This window comes from Marmota monax, unplaced genomic scaffold (genome assembly GCF_021218885.2).
Source record: "Marmota monax isolate L192 unplaced genomic scaffold, Marmota_monax_Labrador192_F-V1.1 WCK01_AAM20220418_F8-fsc00200, whole genome shotgun sequence".
NCBI lineage: Eukaryota > Metazoa > Chordata > Mammalia > Rodentia > Sciuridae > Marmota > Marmota monax.
In genome coordinates this window covers 353483-363955 of record NW_026692549.1, presented here as the reverse complement: position 1 = coordinate 363955, position 10473 = coordinate 353483, and the positions used below count along the sequence as shown (strand labels likewise).

At 42.1% G+C, this 10473-nt stretch overlaps 1 protein-coding gene across 6 annotated transcripts in view; it reads left to right on the top strand.

The window, feature by feature from the left end:
• Positions 1–10473, top strand: part of Znf10 (zinc finger protein 10) — a 45302-nt gene that overhangs the window by 1999 nt on the left and 32830 nt on the right. For all 6 annotated transcript variants that reach the window (XR_006851970.2, XM_046445888.2, XM_046445884.2 and 3 more), the window contains exon 2: positions 1–81. The gene's annotated coding sequence lies outside the window, so the exon portion shown is untranslated. The remainder of the gene's footprint in view (positions 82–10473) is intronic.

Here is a 10473-nt window from a genome sequence, read left to right as displayed (position 1 = left end):
AGAGAACAGTTTTCTCATAAGCACATATATAAGCCTTTTGGTATGATCAGCTGCCCAGCTGGCACAGCTCACACCTTCAGGGTAAGTTTGCTTTGATCAGCAAGGTAAGCAATTTCATAGAAGGAATCAGTAAATAGGAGAAACTTTATTGAGCACTGATACTATAGTAGCTGCACATCTGTAAAAGGTGTTAATGGATAAATATCTCATTTCAGAGTCATTTTTTAATACCTTTATTTTATTTGTTTATTTTTATGTGATGTTGAAGATCAAATCCAGTGCCTCACACGTTCAGAGTCATTTTTTTAGGAGATAAAACCTAGAATAATCTGGTCCTGGAGAGCCTTATTTACATGCCACTAGACTTCTGCCTGCATGATCAGAAGGGCTGCATTCTCTGGAAGCTTTTGTCATTATGCCATTTTTGTATATATATTTTGAAGCGTCCCAAAGCTTTGCATAAGATTCATTTAGGAGAGGCTGATATTGATCTGAAAACTGTAGTCTGGCTCAAACACTGATGATGCCTGGATAGAGATGGGTATGTAGTATCGGATTTGGTTTTCTAAGGTAGTTGGTAGTCTGTATCAGGGTGAAGATCATGTTACCTGAGCTGTCAATATTAGGGAGAACATGAAAACACTTTATTTAAGTTGATATTTTATATACTTAAGGGTTTACCTAATATATTCCATTATCTGATTCAGATCCAGAAACCACCTGCTCTCTACTCAGTGGGACCTGACTTGTGTGAAATATAGTCAGGTGTTGGGGATTGTGGCCCATGTCCAGATCAGGGCTTGTGAATTAAGAATGGTTTTTACAATTTTTAAATGTCTGTTTATTTTTTAATTTTTATTTTAAAAGGATGAAGAATATGCAATAGAGATATATATGGCCTGCAAAGTTTAAAATAGTGTCTAGACCTTTATAGAAAACTTGTCAACTGTGATATAAATGAATATTAAGTTTACTCACTGATAATTATATTATATTTGGTTTTCAATAAAATACCTATGGAATTTAACATGTAATGAAACTAAAGAAGCATGGGGACAGCACAAGAAGGAGGGTGCCAAGTAAAGAGTGGGGGACCCTTGCAGCACCAGGGAAGTGGGAGAGGTGTTGATTGGGCTCTTTGTTCATCTAGAGGCAGGTTAAGTAGGTATGTACTATTTGGGAAAATTCATAGATGCTGTAAACTTCTCCCTGTATTACTGTGTTTCAGTCAAGTTTTTACAAGTCTTCCAAAAGAAGATTAAACTAAGCTTCAGCACTGAGACAGGAAGGTACTCTGAATGCAGAAAGATAAGGGGATAGAGCAACAGTATATTCAGTGTGAGTGAAGTAAATGCTGGTTGTGTGGTAATAATCCAACCTCGAGCTTCACTTTGCATTTAACATTGGTAATCTGCCCTCTGTCTGAGAACTTCCTAGATTTCTGGTGCTGAAATCTTGGAATTCCCTTGCTTCTCTGATGTCTTGCTTCCAAGTGGCTTCAGTTCTATCTTTATCTCCTGCCTAAGCACAAAAATCAGCCCACATTCCTCTTCCATCTTCCTTTTTGGATTCCTTTGCAAATACATACACTCACATTGTATTGATTGCACTCACATACTGTTTTTTAAAAAGCAGTATACTTGGGGCTGGGGATGTGGCTCAAGAGGTAATGCGCTTGCCTGGTGTGCGTGCGGCCCGGGTTCAATCCTCAGCACCACATACAAACAAAGATGTTGTGTCAGCCGAAAACTAAAAAATAAATATTAAAATTCTCTCTCTCTCTCTCGCTCTCTCTCTCTCTTAAAAAAAAAAAAAAGCAGTATACTTAATTTTTCTCACATATAAAGATGTCCTGGTCTGGGGATGTAGTTCAGTGATAGAGCACTTGCCTAGGCCCTGGGTTTCATCCCAAGCACTGCCCAAAAAAGAGAGTCCTGGTAATAAGCAGGGAGGAGGACTAGCACAGCTATTCAAAGCTGTTTTGAGGAAGCAGGAGCTCTTCTACATTATCTTTAGGCATCATTTGTCATTCTCCTGGGCACAAGATAGATGTCTCTCTCAGCTCCAAAAATGGTACCTTTGAAGGCAGAAGAAAGAAGGCAGAAAGGCAAAGTTTTGCAAAAAGAACAAAATAGTCGGGTTCAGTGATACTAGTCTATTTCTGATTGGTCAGGAAAGAAGGATGTTGTCACCCTTGGCTATATTAGTTAGGAAGGATGAGCAGTTAGGCCAGAAGCAATATCTGCCTTATTGGGCCTGATGGCAACTCTCAAAAAAACACCAATAAAGTAGCTTCAAGTGTTCCAGATACTGTGAACCAGTGCAGCAACTCAGAACTCAAAAAGGCAACTGAAACACTTCACATGTGAAAAATATGGAATTGTAAATAGTCAAGGATCAAAAATATCATGACAAATAGACAATATTCAAATATATTAACCTGGGACAAAATGTGTTATAAAGTCAAAGGAGTGTCTTCAGGGCCATATTTAACCTTAAATGCTAATTTTAGAGAAGAAAGACCAAATAATGAGTTTGAAGTGCACCATTAGACAATGAAAAAGATGACAACACACTCAACACATACAGGGTTTCTGTCTCATCATGAATTCTCTTGTGTATAGTAAGTGAAGAGCTCTGAAAGCTTTCCCACATTGGATACATTTGTAGCGTTTCTCCCCAGTGTGAATTCCTACTTGTTTCCTCAGGGAAGAGGAACTGGTAAGGCCTCCCCACACTCCTTCCTTTGGTAGGCCTTCTCCCTGGGGTGAGTCCTGTTATGCATCCTGAGGGATGAGAGGCCCCTGGCTTTCCCAGTCACTGCATCAAAAAAGTCCCCTCAAGTGTGTGTCTTCTTGTGAACCTTGTGAGAGCTGGGGTTGAAGGCTTTCCCACAGTCACTGCACCCATAGAGTGTCTCCCCGGCATGTATTCTCTTGTGTTCTATGAGGTAAGAGCTGCGCCAAAGGATTTTCCACACAGGTCACACTCATAGGGTCTCTCTCTAGGTCACACTCATGTGAGTTCTCACATGAGCCTTAAGAGATGGTTTTTGACTGAAAACTTTTCCACATTGATTGCACTCATAAGGTCTCTCTCCAGTGTGGCTTCTTACATGTCTCCTTAAGGTGGAGGAGTTGTTGAATACCTTCTCACATTCCCTACATTCATATTTTTTTTCTCACCCATGTGACTTTTTTTTGTGCAAAATAAAATTAGATTTCCTTTTTTTTGGGATTGAACTCAGGGGCATTCGATCCCTGAGCCACACCCCCAACCCTCTTTTCTATTTTATTTAGAGACAGGGTCTCACTGAGTTGCTAAGTACCTTACTTTTACTAGGCTAGCTTTGAATTTGTGATCCTCCTGCCTCAGCTTCCTGCTGAGTTTACAGGTGTGTACCACCGCGCCTCGCTTGGATTTCCTTTTAAAGGCTTTTCCACATTGATCACGTTCATATTGTTTCTCACCAGTATGAATCTGTTCTTGTTACTTAAGGGGCAAATGATGACAAAATGTTTTCTTCTTTTTGATGTGTTCATGAGAGTTTCCTATCATGTGAAAACTGTTGTGTGTAGAAAGCATGTTACTGTGTTTGAAGTGCAGACCAGGTTTGCGGCATGTGTATTCATTCTCTTCTTGCTGTTTCAGATTTTTTTATGATCCATAGAGCTTGATCATATTAATGACTTTCACAGTGCTTCTCACTTAGAGAGTCTTTCTCATAATTGTTTGCAATTGAATTGTGTCCCCAAATGTTCACTGTCTGAATAAGATTTATGGCAATGTTTACTCGTGGAAACACTCTGTAAAAAAAATGAGTTCTGATCTAAGTTTAGAGTTTTCTTCTAATTCATGATAGTCACATAATCTCTCCTGAGATATCGGTTCCTTTTGGGTGTATGTCACTTGCCTCAAACATCCCTCTGGGGTCTTGCGGTGCATTCTAATCTTAACACATTCCCCATCTTCTAATGTGGAGCACGAGTCGTTCATTATGAATCCTGTTTGCTCTCCATTGGATGGTTTCTCTTCCAAAATATTCTGCATAGGAGTTGGCCCTCTGGCTTTAAGTTGATCTTCCAGTGTGGACAGATGGCCTAGGGAATTCTCCTTTTCAATACTTCTTGTGTCTTCTTTTTAATTTTTTTTATAGTTGTAGATGGACAGCATACCTTGGTTTTATTTGTTTATTTTTATGTGGTACTGAGAATTGAACCCAGTGCCTCACACATGCTAGGCAAGCGCTCTACCACTGAGCTCCAGCCCCAGCCCCAGCCGCTCTCATGTCTTCTTGATCTGGGAGGAGTTCACAGAAGGTCTGTGTAATTGATATTCCACTGTGGTGAGATTTTTAGTTTTCCAACATTGCCCCTCTGTACAGACTTCTCTAAGAGTCAGCATCATACACTCCTCTTGAGTGAACTCCATCACTGTAACCTTGGAAGTCACTGGTTCCTGTAACCAGGCTGTCAGAAATCTAGCCACTATTCTTTCCTCCCCAGTATTTCTCATGCAGACACAGGTAAAGTCCTGTGTAGGGAGAGCTCAGGCAGAGGGCACATCAATGACTGCCATTTTGTGAATCCAGAAGTGACAAACTTACATAGTAGGGCAGCAAGATCAGGATGTTTCTCTGATCTACTCAGGAGAAGAATGTGTTTCACCAGTGTCCTCCCTGCAGCCAAAGAGCAGGTTCAGGTAAAAGAAGGAAGGTGGGTATGGCCCCATGGGGGGACAAGGTGAGAATATTTTGTAGACCCTCCCTGTCACCTCTCAGTAAGGTTTAGCTATCTTAAAATTGTCACCAGGATTTGTACTGACAAGTAGTATAGTCATTTTATAGTCTCTCTAGAACTACCATCCCAATTATTTGTACTAAATTCTCAGGTAGACTACTTCTTAGCTCTGGGTGAAAGGAGCATGTGTTATTTAAAAAAAAAAAAAAGTTAAAACTGAGGAGTCAAAAATGCAAAGTTGTGTAATTAAATTTCCTGTACAGTTTGCTATTTTGTTGTTAATATTTTGGAGTAGACAAGTAATTTTCCTGTTAAACATCACTGTCTTACCTTAAGACAAAGGCAAATAACCTTAAAGTTATTTGTTCTAAACCTTTGTTGTATGATTTGTCCCCCTGAGTAATCTTCCATATGCTGAACAGAATTGATGATTTAGTTGCTACCCAACTAGAAAATTTTACCAGAGTCATGAATGCTACATTTTCTTAACCTTTATTTCACTTATTTATTTTTATGTGGTACTGAGGATTGAACCCAGGGTCTCACATGTGCGAGGCGAGCGCTTTACTGCTGAGCCACAACCCCAGCCCACTACATATGTCTTGACATTGAAACAAATATTCGTTTAATTTCTGCCCATCTTTTCTTATGATAGTTTATACTATATAAAACCTGCTTTGGGCTGGGGATGTGGCTCAAGCGGTAGCGCGCTTGCCTGGCATGCGTGGGGTGCTGGGTTCGATCCTCAGCACCACATAAAAATAAAATAAAGATGTTATGTCCACCGAAAAGTAAAAAATAAAAAAATAACTATAAAAAAGAATGAATTGTGCTGTGGGTTGAGTCCTCCATTCTCCGTAGGTTCTTCTTCTTCTTTTTTTTTTTCTTAGTTATAGTACTAATTGAAAAAACGAAACAGTTTACCAAAGAATAGATAACTACAGATAATATTTGATGTCTAAGATTTTTTTAGCAAAATGGTAATGGATACAAGTGTGTTCATTATGGTATAAATTTGTATTTTTAAAATTTTAATACTCATCAGAGAGATGATTTACCCATGGGGGGAAAAAAGAATAGGAAGCTATGGGTTTTAGGAAATTAAAGATCATAACAAAAGGGTTAAAAGTAAAAGAAGGTTGAGCATGGTGGGTGCATGTCTGTGGTTCCAGTGACGTGAGAGGCTGAAGCATGAGGACATCAAGTTTGAGGCTAGCCTTATCAACTTAGTGATGAGACCATGTCTCAAAATACGAAGGCGTGGGGATGTAGCTCAGTGGTTGAGGCTCTTGAATATGATTTCTGGTTAAATAACAAATAAACAACAAACAAACAAACAAACAACCAAAGGAACTCTTTAGAAAACAGATCCAAGGGAAAAAGCCATGAATTAAAAGGAAAAAAAAAAAAAGGTAAGATAATTGTACAGTTTCAAAATTTCAACACCAGATTATTCAAGGATCCAGAAAGAAGAGAAAATTGAAAGAATTAAACAGACATGGAGAAAATTTCTAAAAATAACAGTATCTAAGGATTGATCCAAATTGGTAATTTCTTAAGACTATTGGAACTAAAATATTTATCACCATGAAATAGTTGCATAAATCTTTTATGTTTTTTTTAGCTGTTGAGTTGCTGAGACTCGATTTCAGTGCTGCACACATGCTAGGCAAGTGCTTTACCACTGAGCTATACCTGCATCCCTGTAGAAATCAGTTCTAAAGAGGTGGTACATAATTATATACAAAGGAACATTAATAGGCATGAAGCAAGACTTCTCCATTAACACTGCTCATTTTCTATCTAGCACTGTTTGTTTTCAGTGTTCAAATGAAAAAATAATTTTCTATGCAGAATGTTAGGACCATAGTAACTTGTGGTGGCAGGCTGGGGTTGTGGCTCAGTGGTAGAGCACTCACCTAGCTCATATGAGGCACTGGGTTCCACCCTCAGCACCACATTAAAAAAAAATAAATTAGAGGTATGGTGTCTGTCTACAACAAAAAAACAATATTAAAAAAAAATAATGGTCACTGAGCTTTTGTCCCTCCAACTTTGTAAAGGAACAATGCAAATTGTTAAAAAAAAAAAAAGTAACATATATAGATTATTTAGACCATTTTGTGGAAAGTAATAAGATAAAAATTGACCAAGAAAATGAGTAGAAACACTTCCAGGACACTGAAGATTTAACATAGTTGAGATGAGAAATGCAGGACGTCAAGGGAAATCCCCTGATGTCAGCTGCTGCAGGAAAAAGGAAGCGCTAAGAGTGCTGGGCAGATTAGACCTTGAGGGAAGTAGAAGTGTACGTGGGTTTAAGACCATTCAGCTGTAAAACCAGTGACTTGGGAGGCTGAGCAAAGTTGAGGCCATCCACAGCAACTTAGAGGGGATATAGCTCAGTGGCAAAGTGCTCCAGGGTTCAATCCCTAGTGCCAAACCAAAAAAAAAAAAAAAAAAAATGTTTTTTTGTTTGGCTCTAGGGATTGAACGCAAAAGCCCTCAAAACTGAGCCACATCCCCAGTCCTCCTCCTCATTATTATTATTATTTTGCATTTTGTTTAGAGACAGGTCTCACTGAGTTGCTTACTGCCTCACTGTTGCTGAGGCTATCTTTGAACTTGCTGTCCTCCTGTCTCAGCCTCCCAAGCCACTGGAATTATAGGCGTCGGCCACTGTGCCCAGTTCAAAGAAGTAAGTTTTTAAAAAACTTTTTTTTTTTTTTAGTTGTAGGGGGACACAATACTTTTATTTTATTTATTTTTATGTGGTGCTGAAGATCGAACCCAGTGCCTCCCATGTGCTAGGCAAGCGCTCTAATCCACAACCTCAGCCCCCCAAAAGTGATTGTTAAAAAACAAACAAAGCAAAAAAAAAAATGTACAAAGAATTGTCTTTGGCTCAGTAGGAAAGACTGTTATCACAATGAAACACTGAATGTACCTAACCAAAGTTTGTGAGAACTACATTACATATTCATACTCATATCCATTGTGAGTTAAGGATGTGGTAAGAAGAAAGGCAGACAAAATTCTCAATAGCATAGTAAGAAATTTAAAACAACGTCTCAAATTGATGAATAAAATGCTAAGGGGCTGGGGCTCAGCGGTAGAGCGCTTGCCTAGCATGTGTGGGGCACGGTGTTCCATCCTCAGCACCACATAGAAATAAAATAAAGGGACTGCGTCCATCTACAGCTGAAAAATGAAGTAATTAAAAATACTGAGGACAGTCCAAAGTCAGAGTTGCTTACATATCTAAAAATGGATGCAGAAAAGGAACTTACTGTTTTTATTTAGAGCCTTTAAGCATTTGATTTTTAAAAACCTATGCACATATTTATTGGAAAACAGAATAGGTAGAAAAAATGCTGTACCAGAAGGCCAAACTACAAGGACTCGAGTGACCCCTAAGGTCGGCACCCTGAAAAGCAGCGAACTAGAAATCGCCTGAACAGGCCCAGCGCGGTACCGCCAGGCCAGCTGGCGAAGAGGCCATGCACCAGCCACGGCTAAGGAGCCTGATTGGAGGCTGGCCGCGCCGAGGCGGGGTCGCGGGGCGGGGTGAGAGTAGCAGAGTAGCTCGGGTGGAGCCCCTGGGCCAATCCCAGGGCCGAAATGCACACATCACACCCGGTGTTTTATTAGCGAACTGTGTACAGTGGAGCCTGAAAGGAACAACGCCCATAGCACGCGGGCAGGGCGGACCCAGGGTCCAGACCAGGGCAGAGCGCTGATCCTGCTCCGCCCGCGCGGTCCTGCTCCGCCCTCGCGCGCTCACCTGCCCGCGGCGTCAGGAGAAAGGCGCGGCGGGACTGCATTTCCCAGCGCGCCCCGCGGGGGAGCGTGCCTGCAGGGGCGGGGCGCGGCGCGTGCGCGTTGGCACGTGAGGGATGCGCGTGCGTGCGTCAGTGTGGATGGTGCGTGCGTGCCGGTAGGGGCGTGGCGCGCCAACGGCAGGCCGAGGAGCCGGGAAGAGGCCCCGCGGGGCGGGGCGGGCCGCAGTGGACGCCGCCCTGCGGCCGCCGACGGCCTGCGTGGCCCTGGGCCAGCTGCCCGCGCCCGCTCCCCGGGCCTGGCCGTCGCTGTGGCCTCCTGGCGGGCCTGGTTTCCCGCGCACGGGGCGCCTCGGCTGAGGGCCGGGGCGGGGCGGCGGAGGTGCCCGCGGGACGAGCACGGCGCCGGGACGCACCACGGTGAGCCTGACGCGGGGCAAGCGCGGCGGCCCCTCCAGGCACTGCCGCGGGCACCCCAGTCGCGGGCGCTGGCGGACCCTGAGGCCAGGCGGGGCAGCTTTCACCAGTGCGGTGGCAGGGAGCAAAGGACGGGTGGCTGTTTTGTCGTCTGATGCAAAAGCGATTCAGAACTTTGCTCCTCGTTGACGTTAAGCAGTATTTGCGTCGAAATTGCCCAGAATGGCATCAGTATTTTTAGTTAAGATCAAGTAGTTTGTGTGTGGCCTGAAGAAAAAAAGAAAAAAGAAATCATTGTCTCTAGCGTCTTCACATTTTTTAAAAAAATTAAATAGATTAATTGGAAGGTGTGTGTATTTAACTTACTTTTTTTCCCGGGACAGCTCACAACTTGGTTTTACATTTTCATTTTTTTTCTTGACACTAGATTTGTTAAATTAGCTATAGTTTGGTATGTCATCCAGCATTTAATGTGTGAAAGACTTAAGGTTAGTAGCAAAATTGAATACATAGATCCTCCCCAAAGTGTATGGAGAAGGTGCAGCATTTCCCTTCTCCCTGCAGGTCAGTAGCAGCAAGAAGCTATTAATTAAAACAAAGGAAAAAGAAAGACAAGATGTCACCCTGAATGCCAGTGGACAGTGCTGGGGCAGAGATGTTGTCTGCAGTTACCGGAGGACCACATAGGACAACTCCCCCCTTATAGAGCACCTCAGCACTTCACTATTCTTTATGAGGAAACTGCTCCTCCTCTGCTTCATGATTGTCCTTCATCTTGCAAAACTTATGAAGGGGGCGGGGGTTGCACAGCCTCCTGCTTCTTTTTAAAACGTTCATGTGTTCCTTCATTCCTCCTCTCAGCGCTTACTTCTTGAGCTCTTTTTTTGCCAATCGCAGGGGCAGGGATTTCAGGCACACATCTAGAGATCAGGATGATTGACTGCTTGTCAGTGTATGCTGCATGGTCTTAGGCAATATTTAAACATGCGAGGCTTGTGTCCTGGTAAACAAACTCTAAAACTGTCATTAATTAGCTAAGTCACCAGCATGCAGGAGACTTATTTACTATCAGTAAGTTTTTAATGAAGTGACTGAAAAGGAGATAAGTTAACACATTGTTTTACTACTGTCCCCAGTAACAAGTTAGCACATATTTCTGCAAAAAACAAAGGTCTGTTCACAATAGGAAGAAAACACTTAGTATTAATTTTAAATAGAAGTAATGTGTTAACTATATGAAAACAAAACTAATAGAAGGTATGAAATAAGAATAAAGGATCACCTGGGCACAGTGGTCCCAGCAGCTTGGGTGGCTGAGGCAGGGGAGGCTAAGGCAGGAGGATTGGGAGTTCAAAGTCAGCTTCAGCAAAAGTGAGGTGCTAAGCAACTCAGTGAGATCCTGTCTCTAAATAAAATACAAAATAGGGCTGGGGATGTATCTCAGTGGTTGGTGGTCAAGCGCTCCTGAGTTCAATCCCTGGTACCCTGTAAAAAGTAAGAATAAAGGATCAATAAGAATGAAAATAGTTCTGTTTTTA